Genomic DNA, 26,589 nt, shown 5'->3' with positions numbered 1-26,589 from the left:
CATCAGCTCTTGGGCCCTCTCCATTGCTTACAGGGATGTTCACGTTTCCATTGCTTTCTGGGAACATCCACACTTCCATCGAGGAGCATACCCTTGTTCACATTTCCCTTAGCCATCAGCTTTTGGGAACCACATTGCGTCACTCATCTGGGGTCTCCCCAGGACCCCTCCTAATGAAGGAGAACCTACCACAGTAAAGAAGAAAATGGACTATGCACTGTGGTACACACACTGATAGAGTGAGAACAAGACAGAGAAACCACTCACAGAGACAGTAGTGTAGGGGTATATTTGAGTGTAACTGAACAAAGGGATATTTGGAGTGTGGGATCAGAGCTTGATCATGATTGCAACTTTCTCACTTTGCAAATGATGAGTTAAGCTATAGTTCTTCCTCATAAAACTATTATTTGGGAGTAAAAAGATTGGCTTAGTTTCAGAATGTTGCTAAAAAATCCTGGAGACAAAAATATTTTGGCACATCTTGGTATTTATACATTGAACTCTTTCATCTCAGGAATTTGGCAGAGTTCACATTTTCTTTTGACTGTGTATTACTCATATAAATGCATTAAACTATAGTACCTATTAATGTACTGAATTGTTTCCCCCCAAAATTCATATATTGAAGACCTAAATCCCAATGACTATATTTGAAGATAGAAACATTAAAGAAGCAATTAAGATTAAATGAGGTCATAAGGATGTGACCCTAACCCAACAGGAATAGTGTCCTTATTAGAAGAGGAAGAGACACCAAGGATATGCATACAGAGAGAAAAGATGATGTGAGTGCACAGTGAGAAGGCAGCTGTCTGCAAGCCAAAGAGAGAGAGAGAGAGAGAGAGAGACAGAGACAGAGACAGAGACAGAGACAGAGAGACAGAGACAGAGAGACAGAGACAGAGAGACAGAGAGAGAGAGAGAGAGAGAGAGAGAGAGACTTCAGGAGAAGCCAATCCTATCACCATCTTTGTCTTGGATTTCTAGCTCCAGAAGAGTGAGAAAATAAATTTCTGTTGCTTAAGTCACCAAGTCTGTGGTATTTTGTCATGGCAGCTGTAGTAAACTAAAACAGTAACCCATATAATGAAGACTGAGTTGGTCTTTAAAAATGATATAACTTTGATGAGAGAATTTATATCAGGGAGTAAAAATGGATTTTCATTGATATGCAATTTAGTTCAACAATTATTAAGCACTTGGTTCCAGGAATTCTGTTAGAACTTAAGACAGCTGTTATTTTAAAAATAATTTATAGTTTCCAATACAGAATTTCTGTAACTGTTTTCTTTCTCATAAATAACTGTAAAGAATGATAATCTTCATATTAAAAAACACTTTTAATTAAGTTATAGAGTAGTTAAGAATGTAGCAATATGGAAATGCCCGACCAAAACCTTGGCCCTCTGGTAAAAAAGCAACCAAGCAAACACGAATTCTTACTACCCTTGTCCAGTTCCTCTACCTCAAGCCAGCTGAGGACTCTGTTTCCCAAGCAGAGGGCCAGTTACTTCATCAAGTTCAAGACTCTAAACCAAATGTCTGTAAAAATCAAGGACATAATATAAATGCATGAAGAAGTCTAAGTGTAACATAATGGGGCGTGATGTGATCCCTGGTTGACCAGGAGGCTCCACACACACTCAGAATGCCTTCTTTACAAACTGGGCTCTGAACACCGTGCCTGCCAACACACCCTAACCTTAGGGTCATCCAGGCCTCACGATGACAACTGAGGCATCTTTCTTGCATTTCTACTTTCAAAGGTCAAAGCTAAACTTTTTTAAATGTATTCTATTCTGTGTCCTAGGCAAATAAAATACGTAGTTTATGTATTTGTTTCTGTGATTTTATTTATTGTTTTGTTCAATAAATGCACTCCTGCCCTTCTCTGTCTGTGAGACATCGCCAGGTTTTCAGATAACTAATCTAAAATCTGGAAAGAAACCTAGATTTATTGCCATGCATGTTTGTCTTCTCCTGTAATAAAGTATTATCTCCTACAAACACCATGACAGGTGTTTTGGAGGAAAAGTTCAACTGTACTCAATTTCAAAAAATTGTCTTATCTAATTATTATCTGCTGTCCATGGTCTTTGACCCACCTATATTTCCCCCAACTTATAGGAGTTCATCAGTGTTTTTATCATTGCTTTACACTTGTACTTATATTTACATTTTCTTTATGAAGTATTGTTAAAAATGAAATAAGGTTACTAATGAAAATTGCATAGATTTTTTATTCCAACCCCAATTCAATTATTTAAAATATATCATGATGCAAGAAAAGATACTGTTAGTCTATACACTATAAGCAATGCATAATAAATAAAATAAAATATCATGAAATTTGTTCAAAATGTAAGTTGAACCAGGTGGTGAATTCTGAAATAATTTAAATCATTCATTTACGGGGCACCTTGGGTGGCTCAGTCAGTCAATCATCAGATTTTGGCTCAGATCATAATCTCACAGTTCATGGATTCAAGCCCTGCATCAGGTTCTGTGCTGACAGCTCAGAGTCTGGAGCCTGCTTTGGATTCTGTGTCTCCCTCTCTCTTTATCCCTCCTCCGCTCACTCTCTGTCTCTCAAAATAAAATAAAGCCATTAAAAAATTTTAATAAAAAATTATTCATTTAGTCAAAAAAGATTTTAGTGCCATGTGTCAATATTAGTTGCACAAAGCTTGAGGGTTAATAAATGTAAAACAAATATGATTTCTGCCCTTATCTATCAACTATTAGATACCAGGTAGTAAATACTAGGGATTTACTAGAAACAGAAGAAGTATAATGAGAGGTCAAAGAAAGCTTACTAGAAGTGATACATGAGCTGAGCTCTGAAGAATTAGATAGTCAACAAGGAAAAGATATTCCAAGTAGAGAAAATAGCAGCTTAGAAGGGGATGAAGAAATACAAAATGGCATTGCACATTCAGGGACCCCTGAAAACTCAGTATGGCTGGAGAAAAATGTATACAGCAATGAATAATAGCAATGAAGATAATGTTACAGATCAGCACAGTAATCATATTGTGAGAGATTATGTTTGAACTTTATCTTCAGGCAATGGGACTCTTTTGGAATTTTTATATCATGCTGTGATTCATCAGATTTTAGAAGCTTCTCTGTGAAGTAGGGTAGAGGGTAGGTTAGACTTAGTTCTGACAAAGCAAAGAGATGCCAACTACCAAACTGTAATAGGTTGGACCTTGATCCAACACAAAATCCTGGGTTTATCACTTACTTGGCAAATTTACTTGTGAACTTAGACAAAGTACATGACCTCTGTGAGGCTCAGCTTTTCTCATTTGGAAAGTGGGAATAATAATAGGACCTAAACCATGAGGTCACTGTGAAACTTAAACAATACTTGTAAAGTTTTCCACATACAGTTATTATTCAATAACTATCATTATTATTATGAGAGCTTATTAATAATACTCTAGATGATAATTATGTAAACAGTAAGAGCAGTGGCAATGGGAACAGAGAGAATGTAGAATCAAAAGCGTTTGGTGACTTTGGGTTTAGGTTGAGTGCTCTGTTGGGCAGTTGATGAATCTCCACAGCAATCACCAAGACAGGGAATACAAAGGGATGAACAAGGTTAGAAGGAGATAATAAGTTCAAGTTCAGTTTAGGATATGAGAAATTTGAGATATCTATGGAATGATCATATGTAAATACTCAGAAAGTAGCTAAGTAAGGTCAGGTGTTCTGAACTGGAGACAAACAGGGGAATTAGCATCATGTAACCAGTCACTGGGAACACGAGTGTCCCAAATGAGGCCACACAAAGAGTCATAGATTCAAAGGAGCATATTGTACCAGGAGCAGAGACCATGAGTCTGCAGACACTTTGAAGGATGATTTTCTTAAAATACAGCAAGAATATGAAAAAGGAATAATGAGAAAAGTATTATTTTTTTAAAAAGTTATACAAAAGCTGAAGGTGAAGAAAGTTTCAAGGAATTAGCAGTAAAACTTGTCAAGTGTCACAGAATGATCCAGTAAGATAAGGATGAATGCAAATCCAGTGTGGAGGTCACTGATGATCTCCTCAGTAGAGAATAAATTGCTTTACAATCTCCATTCTCACATTTGTTTCCCTGTAAATTGAAAATTTAAAGTCCTATTGTAAAATATTTTTTAAGAAATAGAATTTAACAATATATAGGGGCGCCTGGGTGGCTCAGTCGGGTGGGCAGTCAACTTCGGGTCAGGTCCTGATCTCACAGTTGGTGGGTTCAAGCCCCACATCGGGCTCTGTGCTGACAGCTCAGAGCCTGGAACCTGCTTCAGATTCTGTGTCTCCCTCTCTCTCTGTCCCTCCCCCACTCATGTTCTGTTTCTCTCTGTCTCAATAACAAATAAAAAAACATTAAAAAAAAAATTTTTTAAAGACCAAAAAAAGAATTTAACAATATATAAATCTGAACTCCTTAGAGCTAGGTAGTGTACAAATAAAAGAAATAGTGAGTGTTTATATTATTTAACAGTATTGTTTATTTACTCTTAATTCACAACCACCTTCCCAAAAGCATTATAAAAATGTCCCTATATTTTTCAAGGTGCAATTAAGCTTTAGCTTAGAGGTAGCTATTGTAAAATCTGGAATGAGAGAAGTTTATGTAGCTCATCAATCAAGACCACTAGTAATGATAATCATTTAAATGCACTAATTTGACTTAGCACAAAAAGTCACCTTAAAACAATACCACATTCTAAGCACAATCTATGAAGAATTGTGGGAAATTGACTATTGATGACTTTATCTGTGGAACTGGAAAATCTTGCCACTAGATCACCAAGGAAACATATGTAGATTGATTTCCATTATCCTGCTATTCAGGATGTATAGAGAGGATATACAGAAAATAAGATAAAAATAAGATTTTTAAGCTTTTCTTTTAATCCCACCCACTTGTGCACACCTCTTTTAAATACTTCTCATGACTAAATAGGAAGTATGTATAAAGCCTTCAGCTGTACACCAAAATATAATGTTGATCTTCAAAAATAGCACTTGTTTGACTGTGTGAGTTGGGGCTAAATTATTGTTCATGGAACAAACAGTAACTATAGTAATTCTGACATCACTATTTGACAGATCTCTTTTCAAAAATGAACAAGTAAGCCTTCACTTTAAGGAAAATAACAGTACTTGTGAACAATAATAATTAAAAAAGATTTCAAGCAAAAGTTGGATTCCCAATAATCTGATAAGATTATTGGTGATATTAGAAAAATCCATTTTTGGATATTTTATAATAGATCAATATTGGGAAGACCACCATTATTTAGTGTACCAATTTTGCTAGTGATCAACAAATTGTGCCACAAAACCATGCCTGGGTATAAGAGTGATTCTAGGTGCCAGTTAAATCAATGGATGTTAATAAAACAGAGTGCAAAACTTTGATTAGTAGAGTTGCAGATTTCACATTGCAACTGACCTTTAAGAAACTTTATTGTCCAGTGTTGGTATAGTATCAAAAGTAGTATCGATAATTATCTGATACCACTAAGCAAATACTCCACTTTTTTTTAAGTTTATTTATTTATTTTGAGACTGTATGTTTGTGTAAGTAGAGGATGAAGAGAGAGAAATCCAAGCAGGGTTCACACTATCAGCACAGAGCCTGACCCAGCGCCTGAACTCCTAAACTGTGAGATCATGACCTGAGTAGAAACCAAGAATCTGACACTTCTCCAACTGAGCTGCTCAGGCATGTCAATACTCCACTCTCCTGCAACTACATTTCTGTGTTAGGACAGACTTTGTTCCGATACCTCAACTAAATTGACACACGGCAGTATATTTAATGCAGAATGAGATAAAAAGAATCTAGCTCTCTTTTATAAAGGCAAACATTAATGAAATTTGTAAAAATATAAAACGATCCTACTCTCAGTGATTTTTGTTTGTTCTGGAAAACACAGTTTTCACAAAGAATGCTAAGATGCAATTTATCTTAAAATAAGTTAATAAATGTTGTCAAAGCCCCCCATTTAAATTTCTAATATAGTAAGTACATATTTAATAAACAGACCCACATAAATAAAAATATTTTGGAGTCTTGAATGAATTTTTAGAATGTTCAGCAATTGTAAGACCAGAGTTGAGAACACGTTTAAGAGGCAGGTTACACCTTGAAATAGAGAGGTCTGTAATATCTAAAACTGACAAAACTTTACTGTAAGAACAAAGAATGCTTACAAATTGGCATTAAAAAGATAACACAACTGGAAAAAAATAGGTCAAACATCTAAACCGGAAACTCACAGAAGGAGAAACTCAAAAAGTTCCTCAAAAAGCAGAATATGAAAAGAGACTTATTAGGCATCAAAACCAAAAATTAAAATGACAAGAGGTAACACATTACACCCATCAAATGTGCAAAACTCAGTGGGATTTTATTCTGATTTGAACAATTTTTTTAAAAGAAGTGTATTGGAACATATTAAAGTTTAGCATTTTTATTCACTACAATTCCCGGGTATATAGAAAAATCTTCACACAGATCCATTCAAGTGAAAAGTCAAACAGTGATTCCCACTTTCATGCTAACACTGCAAGGGCATTGGTTAAAATTCCACTTTCACAGGCCTGCTACGCCACATGCAAACTGTCTCTCCTGGGCAAGTCCTCTCTATTCTCTCAGTTGTAAAACAGGAATAATCATGGTTTCTATAGTAGGGGCATGTGTTAAGATTAAGCAAGATAATTTGTATTAAAAATTTAGTGCAGGACATGGCACACTTAACGTATCACTAGGAAATCCCAATGAATGTTCTAACTCCAGAAAAATAGATAAATTGTAAATATGTAAAAGAAACAAGATGGTCATTATTTGTATTTGAAACATACATGAGAATCTACTGGAATGAATAAAAAAATTAAGTAAGATTCCTGAATACATATTCAACACAAAAAATGAAAGCTGCCTTATGTTCTAAGAAGGCACAATTAGAAAGACCATGGGAAAGAATATATAGGAAACCTGATTAGAATTGTGCAAGATCTACATAAAGAAGTCTATAATACTTTACAAAAATAGGGGAAAAAAAGAAAGCCCTAATAAACAAAGCAATGTATTACTGAATGGAAAAATTGTATACTGTGAAGCTGTTAGTTTACTCCAACTTTTAAAAATCCAATTGAATAAAAATTTTGCTTTCTTTTAGGTGAACACAAGATCACCTGACATAAAAATATATATCCTTCTCTTCTTCTAAAAATTGGTCAAGTAGATTCCAAAATTGATGAAAAGAAAATTCACAAATCTAGCTAAGGAAACGCTGAAAAAGAATATTATGTGAGTTTTTAAGAATATGCTTTAAATATAAACGATCTTAAACAGTGTCAGATTTGTGAAGACCTTTATGAAATTATAAATGTAGCAGTATAGAAACTTCAGAAACTATCCCATATAGATTGTGGTTTATCGTATAATAAAAAAATGGTTTTGTTTTTAATCTTTACACCGAGGACAGAGTATCAGTTTAGGTTTGGCTCTAAGTGATAAAACCAAAGCAACAGTGGCTTTAACAAGATAAAAGCTAATTTTTCTTATATATAAAAAGATTTGGAAGCAGGCTGTTAGGCACTTACATGGGATCTTCATCAAATCGAGAGGGAGTCTGGCTTTCCTATCCTGCTGCTCTGCGGTGCTCAGCGTGCACTACTCACTCATGGCCCAGGATGAACGAAGAAGGATGTAACTCTAAGTAAATATCTAAAAAGGTAAATACACATTTTCTTCTTCATATTCACCAGCATTTTACTCAAAAGACTGTGAAATGCAGTCTTAAACTAAGCAGCTACATGTTCAACTAAAAATGAAGCTTCTACTACTTAAGAAGAAAAGTGAGAACAGACATTAGAGAACAACTTGAAATGTCTGTTATAGATAGCTCTTCATTATAAGGTGTTAAGCCAACTGTCTCTCCACAGATAAAAATAAAATTAAAATTCCAACATTAATCATTCTGATGAAAGAACTAAATGCAACACAGTATTATAAAAGTGATAGTTGGCTTCCACTCTGGCAAGATGAAGTCGATATACATTTGATCCATATTGTTTGCCAATTCTGTATTTACGAATTGGTCTACTCTCTCAAATTTTTTTGTAACCCCGAATCAATACTCATGGTGCTTTTCCGGTCATTTGCAGACCTGTGCAGAGCAGCCAAACATTTGACTCACCCAATGTACACATTCCCAGCTGAAATCAAACAAGACGATGCTCTGATCTAGCTCTCTTATTGTAAACGAATGTCTTTCTCACAGTATATTTAGTGACACGTTTTTTGGTAATTTCACTGTTTGCAATGGCCCTTAAGACTAGTACTAAGTGCCATCTACTGTTCATCTATGTTCAAGAAAGCTATGACATACATCACAGAGCAAACACACGTGTTAGAGAAGCTTGGTTCCGACAGGAGTTACATGCTAAATGCTAGTAAATCAATAATATATGTTAAATGAGATGACTTTAAACATAAAACAAGGTTATGTGTTCTTCAGTTGATGAAAATATTAAGACCAAAGGCTCACAGGACTCTAACCCTATATTTCCCGTAGGAGCAATGATACAGTCTTTGCTAATTCAGTGTTCACGGTGACTTCATAGAACATAATAACAATGAGTAACAAGAATCAACTGTACTTTTTTCTGTTCTTCCCAAAATAAACAGCTCTCTACCCTGGACATTCTGTATAAATAAACCTAACATGTTGGAAAGGGGAAAGAAGAAGACACATCAGCTAAGGAACTCAGAACCCAAAGAAAGATATTGCCGTGATTTTTTCTTTTTTTGCTTTTATTTCAGACTGGTAGCTGGTGAGGTATGCCAACAGGCATACACCAAAAAGTCCTCAAGAAAAGCCTTCTCTCTCTAAGTGAAGGACAAGGAAAGGGACAGTCTAGCAAGACAGAAAAAATTTAGCCAATAATCACTCTATTCTAGCCCAACAGCACAGAAAAAGCCATGACCCCCATGCCCACCCACACCAGCAAAGGCTTGTTAGGTCATAAGGAGGCAACTGGGGTAGTGTCACAAAAGGGCCATCAGAGATCTGAAAGCCTCCCCTCGTGGTGTCAGTGGGCACCACATGGGAAGCCTAGACATCAAGCCACATCCAGTTTAATAAGCTGTCCCTCTCCCTCCACACTAAGGTGGCATCAGAGAAGAACTACTGGAGAGTCAGGACTTCCACCATCATTCACTTTACTCTCCCCAGCCACCACCATTCTGGTGTCAGTGGAGGGAAGGTGGGAATAGTAAAGGAACAAGGTACTGGTTTTTTAGACACAGTAGTCTCAGTGGAAGTCTATTAGAAAGTCTAAATTTCTACCCCCCCCAACAATAATGAGAATCACCCCTGCATCCCAGGCATTGCTGAGGCGATGAGAGCTGCCCCTACCTGGCAGCAATAGGTGCCATCCTCTTCTTCCATCAGACTGGAATCAGAGAAGACCTGCTAAAAGAGAAGGGTTATATAAGATCCAGATTCGTAAACTCAATACCCTAAATGTCTAAGTTTTTATCAGAAATCTTTTATCATACCAGGGCACCTGGTGGCTCAGTCAGTCAAGCGTCAGACCAGCTCAGGTCACGATCTCACAGTTCACTGAGTTCAAGTCCGACGTGAGGCCTTGCGCTGACAGCAAGGAGCCTGCTTGGGATCCTCTCTCCCTCTCTCTCTCTGTCCCTCCCCCAACTAGTGCTCAGTGGCTCTCTCTCTCTCTCTTTCTCTCTCTGTCTCTCAAAAATAAACATTTTAAAAAATTTAAATCATTTGTCATACCAAAAATCAGAAAAGTTTCACCTTGAATGAGAAAACACAATTAATATATGTCAACAACCAGATGACACAGATGTTACAATTATATGACAATGATTTTAAAGCAGCCATCATAAAAAAATGTCTGAATAAGAAATTACAAACACACTTGAAATGAATGAAAAAAAAATAGAAAGTTTTCGCAAAGAAAAATCAAGTTGAAATTTTAGAATTTCAAAATAAAACACTCAACAATAACCAAAATAAAAACTCTCAACAGATGGGCTCAACAGAAGAATGTGGTAGACAGAAGAATCATTGAAATTGAAGATGATTATGAAATCTGAACAAAAGAGAGAAAATAAATTGGGAGGCAGAAAGGATGAGCAAAGTCTCAAGGACCTATGAAGTTATAACAAAAGATCTAACATTCTCATAATAGGAGTCCCCAAAAAAGAGAAGGAAATGGGTGGGGCTAAAAAGTATCCAAAGATATAATGGCTAAAAATGTCCTAAATTTGGCAAAAGGCATAAACCTATGGGTTCAAGAATCTGGGCAAAAAAGATCTGAGTTTTGTATCCAATGAAAAGTAATAGTTGAAAACACAAATTTTTTTTTTTAAATAACCTTGAGGCTAGTGCAAACCTTTCCCTCTAAGTAAGACACAAATCCAGATCATTTCTTTAAAAATTGACTAATGTTGCTACAATAAAAATTTATGTGCACAGTTCAAAGACAAGCAACAGCCTAAAAGAAAACATTTTAAAATACATAACAGATAAAGTATTCATTTCAGAATTTTAAACATTTATGATATATCATCACATATACATTAGCCAGCTACTATCATTTAAAAACAGAAAAGAATGAGTGTTGATGAGGATGTGGAGAAATGAGAACCTCTGTGTGTTGTTACTGGGAATGCAAAATTGTTCAGCCACCACAGAAAATAGTATGGAGGTTCCTCAGAAAATTAAAAAGATGATCCAGAAATTCTATTCTGGCTTTCCAAAGGTACCAGGGACTGTTCAGGAAAGTGTCTTCATGTTACTGTGAATTATCCATGCTTCTTTTGAAACAATATCCCTAAATTTAGTATGCTAAAAGCATTTGACTACTTCCTGTTTCTTGTTTACTTTATTGGAGTCACTATATGAGCTCTGAATGGCTTCATCTTATCCATCAGCAATGGGTGGCACTAGCTTGATCAGATTCTATCTGATTCCCAAATCCATTCCTTAATAAAATTAGGGTAGTATGGTATTTCAGTTCATAATGGTTTATATCTAGAGAAGGACTATACAGGACACAGATTATACAGACAAATGCAGATATAAATTATATAAAATATGGATATAAATGATATTTACCTTTTTTATTATTATTATGTTTATCTTCACAAGCACTCATAAGCTCCAAGCTGCTTTGGATTCCAAAGACACTCAGGTAATCGCAGGAGCTACAGATAGCTTCTTTATACATAAGGCAATGCCATTTCATCTTCTACAGTTTCCGGTTTTTTTTCTGCCCTTCTTATTTAACTCACTCAATTGTCTACACACTTGAATTAGTCTATGTTCATACCCAAAGTATCAATAAGTTACTGAATTCATAATTTTATGATAAAGAAATTATATCTATTATACATGCATTGTAAAAATGTGAAGAAAAAAATTATCCACGTCTTATCCACCAACCTGAAAGCTTCTTTTATTTTGTTGAGAAATGCGTAGAAAATAATGGGAAAAAATAAATACATAACCTATATTTAGAGATAGAGCAAACTTATCATAAATTTAAGATATAAATAATAAGAATTACCATGAGTTTACTAATAAAAACAGAGACACCAAGAACTGTATAACACTTCATAAACATAGGTTCTGCAAAATGATGACAAACTAAGTATGGCACAGCAAAGAATATTAATACAAGTTATAATGAAAAATAATAACAGAAATGCTAATAATCATTGTCATGTAAAGGATAAAAAAGAAGAGAAAAAGGAGAGGAAGGGGAGGAAGTGGGGAGAGAAAAGGAGGAGAGAAAGAGAAGGAGGAGCATGAAAATCCAGCTGACGCATTAGGACAAGTTTCAAGAAGTGAAAACAGTAAGAACAATCAGAGAACAAGAATGCTTCTCTCCACATTTGAAAATACGCTACCTTTAGTAATTTTGCATATGATCACCCCTTCAAGCCAATGTGGATGAGTGGAAATAGTGACAACAAATATTTCTTTTCATACAGTCTTAGATTTTAGGAAGATTTTCAAGAGCATTTCCAAAACAAAACTATGTAAGGTCAATCTCAGTTACAAGAAAAAGATTAAAATTTCTGCCAAATATCTGTGATGTAACAAAATACAGAGGAAGATGGTCCAAAATTACTTCAAAAAGCCTTGAGGCTTTGAAATATGGAACTATTGGTGATATATGATTTAGGGTAACAAAGGATTTGACTAAAATTTCAACAGCTATCAACTCTATATGTTTTGAAGAAACATAATCGAGTAACCTGAAACTGGAACAAGTGAAGTATACCACAACCTTTCTAGGCGGCTGAGAAGGTAAGATAGTGAACAGTGGAAATGTGAGGCAGGATAAGACAATATTTTTGAAATTAGAGATCAGTTTGCTTTAACGTCAATATCTTTCCTGATATTGGAACAAATCCCCTAGCAAGCAATTTGCAAAGCTCTAGAAAGTACAGGAGGCAGGGTAATAACCAACATGACTTGGTGGGCAACAAATCATGTCAGTCCAATCGAATTCCTTTTTACCCAGTGACAGCTTTATAAATGTGGGGGAACAAATGAAGCCATAGATCTTGGCTTCACAAGGCTGTTGACTGTGACTCTTATAACATGCTCATAAACAGGATAGTAAAATATGGTTTAGATCATAATCTTAGAGGAGTAATTAATGATTGCTCATTGTTCTGAGATTACTCGATGAGGTAATATAAAACAAGGAAGTTACCTAGGTATTTCTCCAGGAAATATTTTTATTAATGGCTCAAATATTATAATATATAGCATTTTCACAAAATTCATATTAAAAAGCAGTATATATAAAAACAAATTCAAATTACATTATTACAATTGGAATAGTAAGAAGTCACTTCCATTTGATGGCCCAAGGAACCTATTTCTGAGTCATTTGCATGGGGTATAAAAATATTCATAGAATATGTGGGTTTTCCCAATTTCCATTCCATCTCCATTGGAATTATATTACTTATTGAAATTCAAGATAGGGGCACTGCTCTTGGATCAGTGGAAGATTGTAGAATTGCTTGCCAGAAAGATCACTTTCCGTTTGCAGCTGCATTTCCCTTTTGTGTTATAGCTTCAAGCACCATGCTTTCATTGTGAATTCATTGACCATAGCTACTGTAATGGGAGGCACCACTCAAAATCGAGGTGGATTACATTTCAGAAATGTAAGCAAATGATCTTGAAACTAGAAATCTATTTTAGTACAAAATAATAAGAAAATAAAGAAAGACATGGACAAAAACTAGACAGAGGAGAGAAGGTTTACCATTTGGTACTGCCAACTCATTTAAATATAAAGTTAAACATTATTTGAGAGTATTTCATTAAGAATACTATGGCTATTTGTGAAAATAGTCTATGATTGCATGATGTCAGCTTTTGCAATAGGATTATGGTAACATTGTAACATAAGCTAATTGACTTTGTAACTGTATTATCTGTTTTCCATAATAGCTCACTAATAAAATCATCTGATCTCATAGCCTTTTGTCAAAGTATTACTTAGTAATTTCAAATTCCTGCCACAATTATTAGTCTAAGTGTTCCCTTTTCTTTTGAATTGATTTTGGCAATATAAATAATCCAAGAACATTTCTCCACTCATCAACAATTTCAAAGCATTTTCATTAAATTACACATAATAGAGCATGGGTTCTATTACCATGCTAAACTTCTGTTTGTCTCTTAAATCTGGTCATTAAAGTAAGTGTTAGAATACTGATTAATTTATAGTGTTTTTAATTAAGGGTAAGAGTTAAAACATGCAACCCTCTTAGAATCAAATAGTGTGCACTCAGTCTGTTATTATTATTGTTATGCTGTTATTATTCTTTCCTAAGATAAATGCCTTTGCATTTATCTTACTTTGCATTTATCTTATCACTTTATTAAATATTTTTCTCAATTTTTGTTGATTCATTGATTTACATTCCCCAGGTTTATTTCTTTTTCCCCCTTTAAGTAACTACTACTATGCTCATTCTTTTATTTCACCCTTTTTTTGTATCATTTCTCAGCTGCGTTTCTCAGTTAGAATGCTTCCTCTTGCAAGTTTCAGAAAATCTAATCCACACACTAGCTTAACCAATCAGTAAATTTAGTGGCTAAATTCCTGAATATTTAGAGGTAGAGTAGATTTAGGCACTGTTAGATCAGGGCTCCACCTCTGGGCTGTTTGCTACTTAGGCTGGCCTCCCTCCTGATTTTCAGAAGCTTATGATCAGAAAACAAAACAGGAAAGGTATATAGGGTTGTTTCCTACAACTATCAAATGAAAGTACTCAGTCACTTTTGTTAAAATCATCCCTCAACTAATCACTGTAATCCATTGGGATTCTATTAATTGGCTTAGGACTAAACCAATCACTGGCAAGGGAGATAAGCCCTCCTGTGATCCCTCCTATGGATCCCAGGGATGGGATCAAGCCCTCAAAATCTTAGAATTACTATTCAATAGAGGAGAAAATAGTTGACCTCAGTTGTCAGTGACGTGAGTCAACCATCTTAGATGTTCCAGTCCAGCCAAGCTCCTGGACGACTAACACACATGACACAAAATCTAGTCAATAATAGATAATAAGAAATAATAAAATTGTTGTTTTCTACATTACTGAACTTTTGCAGTGGTTTGTGTTACAGCAATATATAACCAAAAGAGTTGGCAGTACATTTTATACGCCCTTGAATGAGGAGAGCTCCATTTATATTCAGGGTTTGCTAATGAAGAGTGTGCACATTATCTTTGGCCCTTATCATTGATAATTTGATGTCTGGATGAATCCTATTTCACAGTCTCCAGTAGAATGGCAGATTGATATGCTCAGCTTTCAACCCAACTCCAACTCTCTCTTGCAGCAGTCACCAAGAGTGGTGACACAGCTCTAGTTGGGATCATCTCCTATACCTACCTACTGGCTACTTAACACTCAGAATACAGTACATCCAATATCAATTCTCAACTTCAGTTCCCACCTACAACACATTACCTGGGGAGACCTCACCTCCAGTAAATCTATAAATCATTGCTGTTCTCACACTTCCCTTTTCCTGAAAAGTTGTCCCTAAAATGTTTGTGTCTCTTACAAAATATAGAGAAAAATGGCATTAATATCAAATGTTTCTGATCCCACAGTTTTTAGTTTCTCAACCTTAGAAAAACAGTAAACTTTGGATTTTCCGACCAGTGTCAGAAAGGAAGCTTATTCCCACCTTCCTGTGAACTGGCAGGTTTGCTCTGTCTTGGCAGTGAGGCACAGTTAACATGGACAAATTCCACTAGACATGCCAATACTGACAATTCCTCCCCAAATCTTGTCAGAGATTGACAGTAAAATTTTTTTTCTTTATTTAATGATACTATGTATCTGTGATTTCTTAAGTTCTTTCGTTAAAGTTGGGAATAACCTTTAGACAGTTGACCAGTTAAAATTTCATCACACTTTTTACAGAGCTATGGCATTTTAAAATTTTCAGTTGTCTCTCTTCCCTTTTTGTATATGGTATAATTAAAAATAATATATGAGTATATTCAGAACTTTACAAGTATTAAAGAAGGAATGAAAAAAGAAGAAAGAAAGGAGAGGGGTGGGTGAGAGGGAAGGGAGAAAGGAGGAAGAAGATAACAAGTTGAAAGGAAGGTACTTTGGGGGTGGGGGGCATTCCTATATCACGAGTCCCAACACTTCGTATTTCCTTTTCTTCACTATAATCACTACTCTTTAAATGATTACTTTAACCTCTCCTCACGTTTGGTTCTGGAAACAAATCTGAAACAGATTTGTTTTCAACAATTTATATTTTTATCTTCTATGCTTCTTTTCAGTTTCCCTGAATCTCTGAAATAGTCTCCCTCAATCAACTATCTTTACTCTCATCACATATTGTACGGCCCCATCCTAAACTCCTGACGTTCACTCCACCTCTGATACTGGCGGCCTCCTGGGAGTCCCCTGACCTCTGAGAGCTGAAATAGGAGCCAGCGAGCTTGTCAATCTATGTCCTGCTCATGCAAACACATTAGCTGATCCTGAATTTGCAGGTAATGAAACTACACTCATTAGAATGTACTTAAAAATGATAAGTGTATGTAATTTAATATAGTCAAGACCATCTGTTAGACCATCTTTTGAGGAAATATAAGAAAGAAGTTTATTTTCTTTGTACTTGACCACATATTCTTTTTTTAATAACTTCCAAATTATAAGATATTCATAAGGTGTTTTTTAATAAGTTCCAAATTATAAGACACTCATGAGGTTGTTGAGCAACTTGGAAAGATTATGGAAGAAGACATTTGAGATTAAAACAGGCATTTTAATATTCTTCCAATAACTGGAAATTCCATTATACTTGGGGCCAGTTCTAACTGCAGGCTTCAATGACAGGAAACTGAAACTGTAATATGCCTCTTTCTTTATTCTTTTCCTTACTTTTACTCATTTCTGTTTCATATACAGATATAGATAACTACATATAGAGAGGAAAGATGTGTATATATTTATGATTATACAGACTTATATGTAAAATTCTGAAAGACTTTAAAGAAAATATATTTTGCACTGGTATACACTACACTTTCTTGTTCATTGAGAACAAATGAAGAGATCTCTATGTCCCTTCTAATGAATCAAACACTCCAAAAAGATAACAAATAAAGATAAAACAGTTGGTATCAAAGGATGTTTACCACTAGAACAAAATCTCAAAGGGGAATAGCAAGCAAGGTCTAGAAAAACAAACCTACATGTTACATAACCTTACAAAATAACAATGTTGGCTTTAATACTGTTTCAGAAATCATGATAGTTGTCCCTTCCAGTCTGGTACTTGCCTGAGGCAGAAATAGGGTGAGGGCAACAAATTGTTAATTGTTGTTTTATCTTGGGTGACTCTTGGCCCATCAGGGAGTCATTTTTCAGTTTGCCAGAAGGCAGGAAGAAGCTCTGATTCAGATAATGAAAAAAATTTTTTTCAAGGAGAGCCAACAAAATTTCTTATTCCTGAATCATTCTGGTTAAAAAAAAAAAAAAGTGAAAATAAGAAACACTTGGAAATAGAAATACCTAATAGAAATACCTAAGTTTTACAGCTCAATAAATAATATCTTAGTGTAAATTCCCAAAAGTAAATCCTTAGGATTTAAACTACTTGTTTTATTTGGGAAATGATCCCAATGAACAAGATATGGTAAGAATCAATAAAGAAAGTTTATGGCTAATGTAGCAACAGGGGCCCACTTCCTGTGGGGATCTCTCTGAGGGCCACGTAGAACGCAGAATCTGCATTCTGAGGTACAGTGGCATCTATTCACCAACTAGCTCACTGATTGTGAGTTACCCCTTGCCAGGTTAGCTCTCCACCATTTGGGTAGAAGCATTAGTATGTAGCATGTTTGTTTGCACCTTACCTCTTGGGTGGGTTGAAGAGATATGAGCAGGGCACTGACAGTTCCTGTAAGAATCAGACTTAATTCACTATAGTTTAAAGTAAACCTGTTCCAAATATACACAGTTTTTATATTATAAAAGAGTTTTTCCATTTCAACAATGGAACATATGTCTTTGTATTCCCAACGTCTCACAGAGGTCTTGGCACATAACATAATAAATATTTTTAGATATTTCTTGAATGAATAATTCACAGTTTGGTTGAGAGCAGAACTTGAACAAAGAATACCACAAGAAATCGAAAAAAAAGAATTCATATTTTTAAATAGAAGTCAAAAAAGTGTTGGCTGAAGAGGGGCCTTTGCAACAGTCTCAAAAGTCTTAAAAAGATGCCACACACTAAGCTCAAAGGACGCTCACACAACGTTGGATTCCATAAAAGAACACTACACAAACATGGTGCAACTAGATAATCCAACAGAAATAAATTTTGCAAAATGTTAAAAGAGGAAAAAAGGGAATAGAATTAGAATTATTTTTGAAAGGTAAGTTTTTAAAGTCTGGCTTTGGGTGAGCCAAGTAGAACTAAGCTTAAGCTTAATAATACAAAGCACACTGTTGTACCAATAAATAGCACTGTCTTCAGATTCATACATTTTGAAACAATATATGCCCATAATGCCAAAACTGTATGAATTAAAGTGAATCAAAACTCTCTTTTTCTCTTTCTCAAAAAGTACTTATTTCTCTTGATTTATAAAGAGGTTCCCTTATACCACTTCAAATGACCAACACTCTGAGTTTCAATACGTTGTACATGTTAAATGTACATGCTAAATATAAGGTGTATGAGATCTCTAATAGACTTTACTACTCGTTTTAGAAGGTTGTATATAACATATGGGAATTTAAATTCCAGCTAAAACCACTAAAAAACTGAACAGTATAAAACAGTATAAGAAATGAATGGAGCTCTGTTTTCTAACCCCATGAACATGATGATAAACTCAGCTGGGAGCAGTTCTTCCTTTCCAAATAAGTAGATTGCCCAGAAATCTCTTGTTCCCATTTAAAGTTATGAAAAAGCAGGGGTGGCTCAGTCGGTTAGGCGTCCAACTTCAGCTCAGGTCATGATCTCACGGTCGTGGGTTTGAGCCCTGTGTCAGGCTCTGTGCTGACAGCTAGCTCAGAGCCTGGAGCCTGTCTATGGATTCTGTATCTCCCTCCCTCTGTGACCCTCCCCTGCTTACACTGTCTCTCTCTCTCTCAAAAATAAATAAAACATTAAAAAAAATTAAAGTTATAAAAAAGCTGAATACAACTTGATTCTTATTTGTATCATGACCTGTACAACTATGAGAAGAAAAAATCATTTTAATGAATTCCAAATTGTGTGTGTTGTGCATGTGTGTGTGTGTGTGTGTGTGTGTGTGTGTTCCCAGGTGCCCCGTCAAGCTTTGATCTGAGATAAGATTCTAGTCTAAGAGGTTTATTTGGGAAGAGAGCTTAGTTAGCAAGGTATAGGAATGGGGAAGGAGAAAAGACATAGAAGGAAATTCAATAAAGCCTCAGTTAAACAAAAGAAACATTTTAGAAATAATAATCCTAGTTTCCCTTTCCATATTTCTTATATCTCCTCATTATCATCCCACTTATTTGCATAAGCCATGCTATTTCTTTTCTCCCTTTTTTTTTTTAAACTGTGCCGAAATGTTGCTTTGCTCTGCTGGGAACAAAGCAGATTGCGTTCATTCTTTTTTAAATTATGAAATATTTCTTTATGTTAATGGGAGCTTATTCATGTTGCTTGTTGTAGGTGATAGATAGGTATATACATACATACATACATACATACATACATAAACAGATGATAAAGCTTCCTTAGTTTAAAAACCTGGCTGTACTCAAGAATACAAACTGATGGAATACAAAAACACACATGTATGCTATTCACTACAGCATTGTTTAACAATGTTAAATATTAGAAACAACCTATAATGCTCGTATATAGGAGAGTGAATACACAGGCCATTTTTTTTTCTTGAATCCTAAATACCACTTTGCTTTTCATGCCAGCAACCACCATTTTTCTGTTCCCTTAAAAGCTAAATTCTTGGAAATATTTGTCTATTTTGTAGTCTCGAATTCTTATCTTTTGCCCTTTCTAAAAAAAACCATTCCAATCAGACTTCCTTCTTAACCAGCCATGGAAATTTAATTCAAAGTCACTGATGACCCTCCTATGGCCTACTCAGTTCTCAGTTCCCTACTGACTTGACCTGTGGGAATGATTTGGCAGGATTAAGCACTCCCTTCTGCAAACACTTTATTCATCTGGATCCCAGGTCATCATACTACCTTGATGTTCCTCTTACCTCACTTCCATGCTCCTCTGTAACTATCATGACTTCATCCCCTTCTCTCCCACTTCTTTACGTTGGATGGCTCTAAGACTCAGTCCTTGGAGCTCTTTCTTACCTACATTCACTGTATTCTCATCTCATCTAGTTTCACATCTTCAAATACTTCTACCTGAAGTATTTGGAATGTCTATGCTAGATATTCCTACAAAGTACAACATATGAAATTTTGGAAAGAGTTTGTAAGAGGGGCCAAATCCTTTTAATTCTATCCTTCTAAGTACTCATTAGTGACCCTGTGACAGAAGACAGATTAACAAAAAAAAAAACCAGATGTTAATAATATGTACACCTCATACTTACATGTAAGAAATCCTTGAATGAATAAATCAAGAGGTGGCTTCATACTTTAGCTTATATAGCATCTTCAACAAAGATCAATACATTTGTAGAGAAATGACAAGACAAAGGAAAACAGACTTAGGTTTTCAAGGTTGGTAAACTGTGGGTGGTAAATATATGAGCAGAAATAGAGTAAGGTTTGTTTGCAGATGACTGTTGCCATCTCTGGGCTAGTAAGAGGCCAGAGTCATCCTGCCTTTAGGCAAAAAAAAAAAAAAAAAAAAAGAGTAGGAGAGGGGATAGTAGATCTTTTGCTGCATTTGCTGCTTCTTAATTGTCTTCAACTCAAAAACTTTTTGCTGAAGAGTCAAAATCATCATTTTAGGATGACAGATTCTGGCTTCCTTCAAGTTCTAAGTGGAGAAATTAGTCCATTACAACCAGGGTCATCATTTAGCTTATTGCTCAAACCAGAGTACTTTTGATAGTGAAAGTGGATGCTACCAACAATTAGACTTAGCAAAGCAGCTGTAAATCAAGACAGTCCCAGACAAATTGGGAAACATGCTACTTTTGCAGCTCCAGACTGTTATCTTCAACAGCTGTCATCTATTCCTTGATGTTTCAAAGGCACTTTAAATATGGCTAAGTTACATTCTCCCTCAAATTCAGTCCCTTTCCAGTGTTGTCTTTGACAGGGAATGACTCCATTGTCCATTCAGAAACACTGTAGAACTAGAAGAACAATGCTTGATACCACCCCCATTCCTGTGATGCGATTCTTCATCTAGTCTAGCAAATTTATTTTGTATTTTAAATCATGCAAAACTCCTCATCTACACTGCAGTCTCCTCGGTCACTGTTAGCCAGCTCAGGACGCTACAATAAAATACCAGAGATGAGGTAGCTCAAACACGACATTTATTTCTCACGGTTCTGAAGGCCGGGAAATCCAAGATCAAGGCACCAGCAGATTCCGGGTCTGGTGAGGAACCTCTACGGGACCTGCGGATGGCTGCCCTCTCATGCCCTCAGATGACCTTTCCAAAATGCCTGTGTGCTCCTGGAGGAGGGGTTGCACGCTCTGTCTTTTCCTCCTCTATGAGAACACTAATTCCATCACGGGAGCTCCATCTTCATAAGTATCTAAATCTAATTCCCTTCCAAAGGCCCCACCTAATACAATCACACTAGGACTAGGGCCTTATCGTAGGAAGGGGCAAGAATGCGGCCTACAAATGTTCAGTCCCTAACAGTCACTTTGTGATTATCTCTTAATGGACCTAGTCAATAACCTCCTAAGTGGTCTCCCAACATTTATTTTCGCCACCACTCCAATCTAATCTTTCAAACCACAAATTCAATCAAGTCCACTACTGTTTAAAAACATTCAGTGATTTCTTACTGATCTTAGACATCAGAATGCTTACCATGATATACAATGTCCATATTAAGGTATGATCTGGCCAGGTCTACCTTCCTCTACTGTCCCTGCCCCTTAGTATCTATGTCTATCCATATTAGTTTTTGTTCATTTCCTTAAACATGCTGTATCAGTTTCCTAGGGCTGGTGTAACAAAGTAGCACAAACTGCACTGCTTAAAATAACCGAAATGTATTATCAAACAGTTCTGGGGGTTAGAAGTCTGAAATCAAGCTGGTGACTGAGCCATCCTCCCTCTGAAAGTTGTAGGGGAGACTCCATCTTGGTGTTCCTTGGATTGCCCCTTCAGGGCTTCCGTCTCCGCCTGCATTGTCACATAATATTCTCTCCTCATGTGTCTGGGTCTCTGTTGTCTCTTCTCTTCTTATTGGTGCACCAGTCATACTAGATTAAGGGCCCATCCTATATCAGTATGACCTCATCTTAACAACTAATTGTATCTGCAATTAACCTATTTCCAATTAACATCCTGTTCTGAGGTACCGGGAATTAGGACTTCAATGTATCTTTTGGGGGGACACAACACAACCTACAACACGCGCTGTGTTTCCTTCAGCCAAGAGGCTTTGTGCGTGCTGTTCCCTCTACAGGAAACATCTTTCCCTCCTTTGTTTGCTTAGTTGGTTCTTATTTACCCTTCAAGTCTCAGCTCCAATGGTCACTTCTTCAGGGAAGATTTCCCTGAGACAGATTATAAGTCAACTTCGTCTATGATCTACTTTCTATGCACCACAAACCTTTTCTTCACAAGAATTATCACATTTGTACTTTTACTTCTTATTTACTATTCATTATTCATTATTCCATGTATTTCTTACCCAAATGCCCAGCAGAGTGTCTGGCACAAAGTAGGAAGTTAATAGATAGCTACTGATTTAATAATGAAAGAAGAAATGAAAATGAAAACTCACAATTTCCCTGACAACATAAATTAGCCTAGAAAAATTTACACTTTGGCAGCTTGTAGCTTATTATTCCTGGACATAGGTATTTGTAAACTCTGGAGATGGTTTAAACTCAAATTTTTATTCATATTTTTGGGAGCTTTTATTCCGTTCCTCTTAATTCATTTCTTAGTACCATTAGAATGCTTAAAACTGTAGAATCTTGACGCTGTGAGCCCCCTCCCCTTTTTATTTTAGAGAGAGAGAAAGACATGAGCTGTGGAGAGGGGCAGAGTGAGAGAAAGAGAACCTTAAGCACACTCTAGGCCAGCCCAGGGCCTGACAGGGGGATCACTACCACAATCGTGCAATCATGGCCTGAGCCAAAATCAAGAGCCAGATGCCCAACCTACTGAGCCACCCAGGCAACCCAGAGTTCTCTTTTTCTAACATGATTTTTTTTTCTTTAGTTTTAAGCTGTTTAGGACAGGAAGAGAAAAAGCAAAGAAAATGGATATATTTAACTCTATTGTAAAAAATATTTTTATATTCAAAATGTGCCAAAATCAAATAAAAATCTGGAATTATATGAAGAGTTACCAAAACAATTTGTTTTCAATCTGTGCTTTGTATTTAGTACATTATCACTTTCCTTATTCTTTCCAAAATCCTCCGTAAGATTTTCTTTTGTCAAGTTTCTATTGTCAACAAAATCAAGTAATACAGTTCACATCAGGTATTCAACCAAAAGTATCTACTACACTTTCATCCTCAGAGTCCTGTATTACCCCAGGGCACTTCTATTTCAGCTAGAACACACAGAGTTTCAGCTTTAAATTCTCTTATGTATAATTCAAATGTTTTACTATGGATCTTATGTTGTAGCTCCAAAAATTATCAGCTGAAATTCTTGCTAAATTATTTTTGCTTTTGTACGAGTGTCAACTGACATGAACAATCCAGCTAACTGTAGCTAAATACTTAACATAGCAGAGGAGGCTGGAGAGACATGGTAGGGGAAGTAATATATTCTGAAAACTTAACTCATAATGAAGCTTTTGGATTTAACCTATACTAAATACTTCTTCCTATCTTGTTCTTACTCCTTTTATTCCTTTCACTTAAATTATTTTCTAACAAAACACTCTGCTCATATTCCTTAACTCTTCTACAAATGGATAAATAATAAGTTCATAAATATTACTTGTATAATAAAGAACAAGTATGTATATATTTATATGTATAATATACAAAAGGTACTGTATGTAAAATTTTAAAAAACCTAATTTCTCTAGTTTCATATACTTTCATTGAAAATAACCTGAAATATCAGAGAAAACATGCTATTTCTTTCAAGGCTGTATTCTGACTCCATATTAAATGATAAAAAGTACTTCTGTCATGTCAAGGTAACACTCACTTATAAATCTTCCGACCTTGTCCTCAGATCTTGGTATGTCTAATGTTTCTTCATGGTGTCATTTCCAGCATGCTGAAGAGATATCACATCCACCATCACTGTGTCTATAACATACTTCAATATATTATTCTGAAAATTGAACACATCAACACGTCTGTTTATCTTGTTTATTTCTTTCTATCATACTCTGAAAGTTAAACTTTCAACAACACCTGATCATTTTCTCTTTTTATTCCTACATTAGGTTCCTTTCATCTTAACTTTATAACAAACTCAGTGTTTCTTTCTTATTTTTAATGCATACCTAACCTTGAATAAATATATGCTTTGCCATTCTTTTTTTAATGAGATTTTTCATTCTTAATGAATAACCCATCTTGTGATATTACTTTAAGGTTAAGCATATGGAATGGGCCAAAAAAACTGATTCAATTTTAAACATCTTCAGGTACATTTTAAATATGAATTTACATATCACATGTGTTTCATAACCATAGTTAATTTCTGAATTTTTGCTTTTATCCACTGGCTATATTTTCTTACAGAAAGTAAATTTCAGTAATTTCTGATATCTAACATAGTTAAAAACAAACATTCTGGCTGTTTTTCAAAAATCTCTGTATACAAATCCTACCCAAAGTAAACACGGAGAACAAGTGAAGAATGTAAAATGTGCTGAGTGTCTGTGAGCCAGGAGCCATTAGGTATGTGTGCCCTGGCTATCTCATTAAATACTACTTTGTATCACTATAATTTTATTTGACTTATCTCTTTTCCTTCTCCCTACTCCCAAATGCCTGAAGGACCTGAGTCAGGTATAGTCTTTAAAAACCTACAAAGCACTTGGCAGTTAAAAAACAAAATTTTGTATTAAATAGATATCATTTGTGACTTTAAGCTGCAGAGATATTGGAAAATAACAGTAGGAAAATGACAAGAAGAACAATAAAACTGCAGTGGTGGTTGGCAACTCTAAGGTTTCTCCCCTCTAGCAGTCACTTCCCAGTGCCCTGTACTCAGTAGGGATGGCAACCCCCCACTTCTACACCGGCAGTGGGGGGGGGATGCACAGTGCTACAGGAGAAAAGTGGCAACATGTGTTGCAGTAGTTGAACTAGGCAAATAGACTCCTGGAGTTTTGCCATAAACCCTTACATTCTTTTCTCCAGCTGCTCTAGATTATTTTTTCCAATGGCATTGTGCCTGGCCTGAAAGTAAAAAGGACATTTCAAGTGGTAGCTCAGTCTATCGGAAATGGAATAGGTGCTGAGATTCCATATAATAGAAAAGGTCTGTACCTTGTACAAAAGGTTAGAAAAGCATCTGTTTGAAGCTCTTTGATAGACGAGGGTGTGGTCAGTTAAGATTTTCTAAGCCTCCCTTTGCTGTCCACAGTAAAAATGGAGTAATTTATGTGAATAATTGATCCCATTATCTAAAGGGTTTATTTGGCTTATAACCATCTGGGGATGATTATTTTTAACCCAATAGTATACCTATTGACCTCCTATATAACAGGAAGCCACAGAGCTCTTGGTAACATAAATAGACATACTTAAATAAAGAAGCTAATAAAAATACTAAGCCTAAGAGAGATAGAACTTTTGTGTCACCACTACTAGCATACATGGTACCACATATTAGGTGCTCAATAAACAACAAATGAATGAACTAGTCAATGAATGGATTCTAGGGCTTTGCCTTATGTGTCTGACGTATCTTCTCAACATGGAGCTTTTCAGGACACAGTTTTTAACATAACAAAGGACTTAAGATAAAACAGCTATCCCAACGTTCCTCAGGAGCACTACTCATGGGGAAGAATAATTTTGTTCCTTTCACTTATCTTTCATAAGTCAGCATGCTGCTCTCTAAAATCAGGACAAAAGTAGTGTTAAGATCATACACCTGCCCTACATAACAATCAAACCCCTAAACGAATGACATTTTGTATATATATATACATTTCACGTATATATTTCATAAAGGCATTCTCGTGTTTTTAAAGATATCTCTATAGACATCTCTATCTATACATAGATATAAACAGAGATAAGGGTATCTTTTAAAACATGATTTTGTGTATGTGTGTGATAAATGTCATGACCAAATAAAATTGCTTCTTCCTGTCAGTAATGACCCTGGTATCCCTGATGTGTAACTTACATTTAACTGGCAACATTCTGGGTTACTCATATTAACTGCAACAGTCTGAACAGCTTGAACTTCAATAAAATGTGCATTAAGTGACTGAGTTAATTTAACCTCATTAATCCTGAACCCAATAGAACCATCTGAAGTCCTCCAAGCAGCCTGTGCTGCATCTACAACATAAACATCTCCCTGTAGGAAATCAACACCCAGAATACACTGAAGCTCTAGCTCCCAGGTTGTCACTAAGGGGTAAATGGCTGCATAATTGCCAGGACCAGGCTCCAATTGCATTATATGATTCACTCATTTTATTATTCTTGTTAACGGTGAGATGGGTTCTCTAAAAATAAATTTCTCTCTGAACTTTTTCTTGGAACTGCTTCTCTTGACTAAATGTTCCAATTCATCAAAGGGCAGGATTCTTGCTCAAGATAGTTTTTTGCCTCATAACTTAAACATATTTATTGCAAATAAAGGACTATGTTCAACTGAAAGAAAATTTTACCCATCTGCTTCCTACATC

General features: G+C 35.7%; 1 long non-coding RNA gene across 3 annotated transcripts in view; it reads right to left on the bottom strand.

Annotated features, from left to right (window-relative positions):
- The window catches only part of LOC115287639, a 213,806-nt gene extending 189,771 nt beyond the window's left edge, over positions 1–24,035 (bottom strand). For 2 of the 3 annotated variants that reach the window (XR_003906575.1, XR_003906573.1), the window contains exons 1-3: positions 23,913–24,035; positions 9,439–9,492; positions 7,622–7,745 (exon numbers count right to left, since the gene is read on the bottom strand). This is a non-coding gene — a long non-coding RNA (uncharacterized LOC115287639). Of the gene's footprint in view, positions 1–7,621; positions 7,746–9,438; positions 9,496–23,912 lie in introns of all 3 variants that reach the window. The other variant, XR_003906574.1, reaches the window with a different exon arrangement.
- Between the last annotated feature and the right edge of the window lie 2,554 nt (positions 24,036–26,589).

The sequence above is a fragment of the Suricata suricatta genome, chromosome 3, assembly GCF_006229205.1.
Source record: "Suricata suricatta isolate VVHF042 chromosome 3, meerkat_22Aug2017_6uvM2_HiC, whole genome shotgun sequence".
In the NCBI taxonomy this organism is placed as follows: domain Eukaryota; kingdom Metazoa; phylum Chordata; class Mammalia; order Carnivora; family Herpestidae; genus Suricata; species Suricata suricatta.
The sequence above is the reverse complement of the archived record's forward strand: the minus strand, read 5'-3'. Positions and strand labels throughout refer to the sequence as shown.